The following is a 5,797-nucleotide window of genomic DNA, read 5'->3' as shown; positions in this document are numbered from 1 at the left end:
GCTCTTAATATGTTTAGAACAGATAGGGACACACATTGCTATATTTTTTATTCTTTGGTTTGGGCCTGGCATAATGATGGGTTGTTTGACTTTGGAAAGATAACATGTCGGAGGACGTCTCCACACAAAGAGTATAGTGCAGGCACACAATATAGACCCCATCAGATTTGGAACCACATGGCTTACTGCTTAAATCAAGGTCAATCATTGATCTGCTGTTGGTTGTTGGGTTGTGAGTGAGCCTATTAAAGACCATATTTTGCAGGTGCTTGAAGGAAGAAGAGGTTGTTGTTGGAGGCGGTGAAAGGGTAAACATATGTTGTTTTAGTACGAGTATAATAGTTTGATGAAGCAGAGGGACCTGAAAGCCACCAGCATCCAATCCGAACCTGTCCATACAGCCTTCCACTTATCCTTCCATTCAGCTCTATCTTTCTGAATACCTACCGTACCACCTGCGTGTCTGTCTGTCTGTCTATCTATCTATCTATCTATCTATCTATCTATCTATCTATCTATATATATGTATATATTTATTTATCTGTCTGTCCATCCTATGTGAAGTGGCTCATCGAATTATAGCTGGCATGTTTACTCTATTGCAACAGATTGAAACCTAACATCTTTAAATGCTGATTTAACACGTCAGCTGCACTTGCTGCTTAATCATCCTTGGCAGCGTTTCATTGCCTCTGAAATACCCATTCAGCAGACATCATTGCTTAATTGCTGTATAAAGACATTATCTGACATCAACGTACTGTTCCGGGACTGGATCTTCGAGTGATGAATTACTAAATTAATAGCTGTGTTCCTACTTGAAGTGAAGCTACAATGCTCAGCGATTATCCACACATGTAGTGTGAATGTTCATCAATATACATGGAGAAAATTATATTAGCAGGGAAATTGACTTTTAGAAAATGCAATAGGTCTCGCAATAGAAGAGTTTGACATTTTTCGTTTTGCAAATGGATGAGTGGCGTTGCGTGGATGAGTGGCGTTGCGTGGATGAGTGGCGTTGCGTGGATGAGTGGCGTTGCGTGGATGAGTGGCGTTGCGTGGATGAGTGGCATGTGTGAGTGGCGTTGCGTGTGTGAGTGGCGTTGCGTGTGTGAGTGGCGTTGCGTGTGTGAGTGGCGTTGCGTGTGTGAGTGGCGTTGCGTGTGTGAGTGGCGTTGCGTGGATGAGTGGGGTTGGAATGCAATAGGTCTCGCATTAGAAAAGTTGTAGTTATTGGTCTTGTAAATGACATATTTTATTTATTTTTTCGTTGTTAAAATTGCTAAATTGATGGCTTTGTCATTTACAATGCCAATAGTTATAACTTTCGCGAATGTGACACCTATAGCATTTGGAATGCAACATGTTTTGTATGTACGTGACTTATATGGCACCTCTGGTCATTATGCTACATCTCTAGAGAGCAGGAGAGTGCAGCAGGGGAGATAAGCACAGCAATGCAATATGTCTCGCATTAGGAAAGTTTGAGCTATTGGTATTGTAAAGGACACATTTTTTATGTATGTGCTTGTTTTTAAAATTACGAATTAATAGCTTTGTTATTTACAATGCCAATAGTTTTATCTTTCGCAAATGTGACACCTATTGTAACACAATATGTGTTGTGAGGGTGAGTGAGGGTGAGTGAGGGTGAGGGGTTGAGGGTGAGGTGTTGAGGGTGAGTGAGGGTGAGGTGTTGAGGGTGAGGGGTTGAGGGTGAGTGAGGGTGAGGGTGAGGTGTTGAGGGTGAGTGAGGGTGAGGTGTTGAGGGTGAGTGAGGGTGAGGTGTTGAGGGTGAGTGAGGGTGAGGGTGAGTGAGGGTGAGTGAGGGTGAGGCTGAGGGGTTGAGGGTGAGTGAGGGTGAGTGAGAGTGAGGGTGAGTGAGAGTGAGGGTGAGTGAGGGTGAGTGAGAGTGAGGGTGAGGGTGAAGGGTTGAGGGTGAGTGAGGGTGAGGGTGAGGGGTTGAGTGTGGGTGAGGGGTTGAGGGTGAGTGAGGGTGAGGCGTTGAGGGTGAGTGAGGGTGAGGGTGAGGTGTGGGTGAGGGTGGGTGAGGGTGGGTGAGGGTGAGTGAGGGTGAGTGAGGGTGAGGGTGAGTGAGGGTGAGTGAGTGTGAGTGAAGGTGAGTGAAGCTGAGGGTGTGTGACGGTGTGTGAGGGTGTGTGAGCGTCAGTGAGTGTGTTTGCTGCATGTCTGATGCTTGTGGATGTCTGTTGCTTGTGGATGTCTGTTGCTTGTGTATGTCTGCAGCTTGTGATGCTTGTGGATGTATGACGCTTGTGGATGCCTGATGCTTGTGGATGTCTGATGCTTGTGATGCTTGTGGATGTCTGATGCTTGTAGATGTCTTATGCTTGTGATGCTTGTGGATGTCTGACGCTTGTGGATGTCTGTTGCTTGTGTATGTCTGATGCTTGTGGATGTCTGCTGCTTGTGATGCTTGTGGATGTCTGATGCTTGTGGATGTCTGTTGCTTGTGTATGTCTGATGCTTGTGGATGTCTGCTGCTTGTGATGCTTGTGGATGTCTGATGCTTGTGATGCTTGTGGATGTTTGTTGCTTGTGGATGTCTGTTGCTTGTGGATGTCTGTTGCTTGTGGATGTCTGTTGCTTGTGGATGTCTGTTGCTTGTGGATGTCTGTTGCTTGTGGATGTCTGCTGCTTGTGATGCTTGTGGATGTCTGACGCTTGTGGATGGGTGAGTGGGTGAAAGGTACAGAGTGGGTGAAAGGTACAGAGTGGGTGAAAGGAACGGAGTGGGTGAAAGGTACAGAGTGGGTGAAAGGTGCAGAGTGGGTGAAAGGTACAGAGTGGGTGAAAGGTAGAGAGTGGGTGAAAAGTGCAGAGTGGGTGAAAGGTACAGAGTGGGTGAAAGGTACAGAGTGGGTGAAAGATGCAGAGTGGGTGAAAGGTGCAGAGTGGGTGAAAGGTGCAGAGTGGGTGAAAGGTGCAGAGTGGGTGAAAGGTACAGAGTGGGTGAAAGGTACAGAGTGGGTGAAAGGTACAGAGTGGGTGAAAGGTACAGAGTGGGTGAAAGGTACAGAGTGGGTGAAAGGTACAGAGTGGGTGAAAGGTACAGAGTGGGTGAAAGGTACAGAGTGGGTGAAAGGTACAGAGTGGGTGAAAGGTACAGAGTGGGTGAAAGATGCAGAGTGGGTGAAAGATGCAGAGTGGGTGAAAGATGCAGAGTGGGTGAAAAATGCAGAGTGGGTGAAAAATGCAGAGTGGGTGAAAGGTGCAGAGTGGGCGAAAGGTGCAGAGTGGGTGAAAGGTACAGAGTGGGTGAAAGGTACAGAGTGGGTGAAAGGTACAGAGTGGGTGAAAGGTACAGAGTGGGTGAAAGGTACAGAGTGGGTGAAAGGTACAGAGTGGGTGAAAGGTACAGAGTGGGTGAAAGGTACAGAGTGGGTGAAAGGTACAGAGTGGGTGAAAGGTACAGAGTGGGTGAAAGGTAAAGAGTGGGTGAAAGGTACAGAGTGGGTGAAAGGTACAGAGTGGGTGAAAGGTACAGAGTGGGTGAAAGGTGCAGAGTGGGTGAAAGGTGCAGAGTGGGTGAAAGGTACAGAGTGGGTGAAAGGTACAGAGTGGGTGAAAGATTTAGAGTGGGTGAAAGATTTAGAGTGGGTGAAAGATTTAGAGTGGGTGAAAGATTTAGAGTGGGTGAAAGATTTAGAGTGGGTGAACGATTTAGAGTGGGTGAAAGATTTAGATTGGAAGAAAGATTTATAGTGGGTGACTGAAGCAGAGTGGGTGACTGAAGCAGAGTGGGTGACTGAAGCAGAGTGGGTGACTGAAGCAGAGTGGGTGACTGAAGCAGAGTGGGTGACTGAAGCAGAGTGGGTGACTGAAGCAGAGTGGGTGACTGAAGCAGAGTGGGTGACTGAAGCAGAGTGGGCGACTGAAGCAGAGTGGGCGAATGAAGCAGAGTGGGCGAATGAAGCAGAGTGGGCGAATGAAGCAGAGTGGGCGAATGAAGCAGAGTGGGCGAAAGATGCAGAGTGGGTGAAAGATGCCGAGTGGGTGAAAGATACAGAGTGGGTGAAAGATGCAGAGTGGTTGAAAGATGCAGAGTGGGTGAAAGGTACAGAGTGGGTGAAAGGTACAGAGTGGGTGAAAGGTACAGAGTGGGTGAAAGGTGCAGAGTGGGCGAAAGGTACAGAGTGGGTGAAAGGTACAGAGTGGGTGAAAGGTACAGAGTGGGTGAAAGGTGCAGAGTGGGCGAAAGGTGCAGAGTGGGCGAAAGGTACAGAGTGGGTGAAAGGTACAGAGTGGGTGAAAGGTACAGAGTGGTTGAAAGATGCAGAGTGGGTGAAAGGTACAGAGTGGGTGAAAGGTACAGAGTGTGTGAAAGGTACAGAGTGGGTGAAAGGTACAGAGTGGGTGAAAGGTACAGAGTGGGTGAAAGGTACAGAGTGTGCGAAAGGTACAGAGTGTGCGAAAGGTACAGAGTGTGCGAAAGGTACAGAGTGGGTGAAAGGTACAGAGTGGGTGAAAGGTACAGAGTGGGTGAAAGGTACAGAGTGGGTGAAAGGTGCAGAGTGGCCGAAAGGTACAGAGTGGGTGAAAGGTACAGAGTGGGTGAAAGGTACAGAGTGGGTGAAAGGTACAGAGTGGGTGAAAGGTACAGAGTGGGTGAAAGGTACAGAGTGGGTGAAAGGTGCAGAGTGGGCGAAAGGTGCAGAGTGGGTGAAAGGTACAGAGTGGGTTAAAGGTACAGAGTGGGTGAAAGGTACAGAGTGGTTGAAAGATGCAGAGTGGGTGAAAGGTACAGAGTGGGTGAAAGGTACAGAGTGTGTGAAAGGTACAGAGTGTGTGAAAGGTACAGAGTGGGTGAAAGGTACAGAGTGGGTGAAAGGTACAGAGTGGGTGAAAGGTACAGAGTGGGTGAAAGGTACAGAGTGGGTGAAAGGTAAAGAGTGGGTGAAAGGTACAGAGTGGGTGAAAGGTACAGAGTGGGTGAAAGGTACAGAGTGGGTGAAAGGTGCAGAGTGGGTGAAAGGTGCAGAGTGGGTGAAAGGTGCAGAGTGGGTGAAAAGTACAGAGTGGGTGAAAGGTACAGAGTGGGTGAAAGATTTAGAGTGGGTGAAAGATTTAGAGTGGGTGAAAGATTTAGAGTGGGTGAAAGATTTATAGTGGGTGACTGAAGCAGAGTGGGTGACTGAAGCAGAGTGGGTGACTGAAGCAGAGTGGGTGAATGAAGCAGAGTGGGTGAATGAAGCAGAGTGGGTGACTGAAGCAGAGTGGGTGACTGAAGCAGAGTGGGTGACTGAAGCAGAGTGGGTGACTGAAGCAGAGTGGGTGACTGAAGCAGAGTGGGTGACTGAAGCAGAGTGGGTGACTGAAGCAGAGTGGGTGACTGAAGCAGAGTGGGTGACTGAAGCAGAGTGGGTGAATGAAGCAGAGTGGGTGAATGAAGCAGAGTGGGTGACTGAAGCAGAGTGGGTGACTGAAGCAGAGTGGGTGACTGAAGCAGAGTGGGTGACTGAAGCAGAGTGGGTGACTGAAGCAGAGTGGGTGAATATATATGTCTGATGCTTGTGGATGTCTGATGCTTGCATGTCTGCTGGGGTGACAGCGTCAGTACAAGTCAAGCTCTAAGTTGGTGTGTGTCAGAACTGGTTGCCTCGGGGAAAAATACAAGTTCTCCCTGTAAATAAAGAAAGAGGAGGTGAGAAAGGAGGGTCCGGCTTGGAGCTGGGAAAGAGGCTGAAAGGGAGGGGAGAATGCATAGAGCGCATTCCAATGAAGTCTGTTGCGAGGCGTGGGGGGCAGCCTTTGATGTGCGAGAGAGCTGCCG

The sequence above is a fragment of the Lissotriton helveticus genome, chromosome 2_2 (genome assembly GCF_964261635.1).
Source record: "Lissotriton helveticus chromosome 2_2, aLisHel1.1, whole genome shotgun sequence".
NCBI classification, from domain to species: Eukaryota; Metazoa; Chordata; class Amphibia; order Caudata; family Salamandridae; genus Lissotriton; species Lissotriton helveticus.
Note: the sequence above shows the minus strand (reverse complement) of the source record.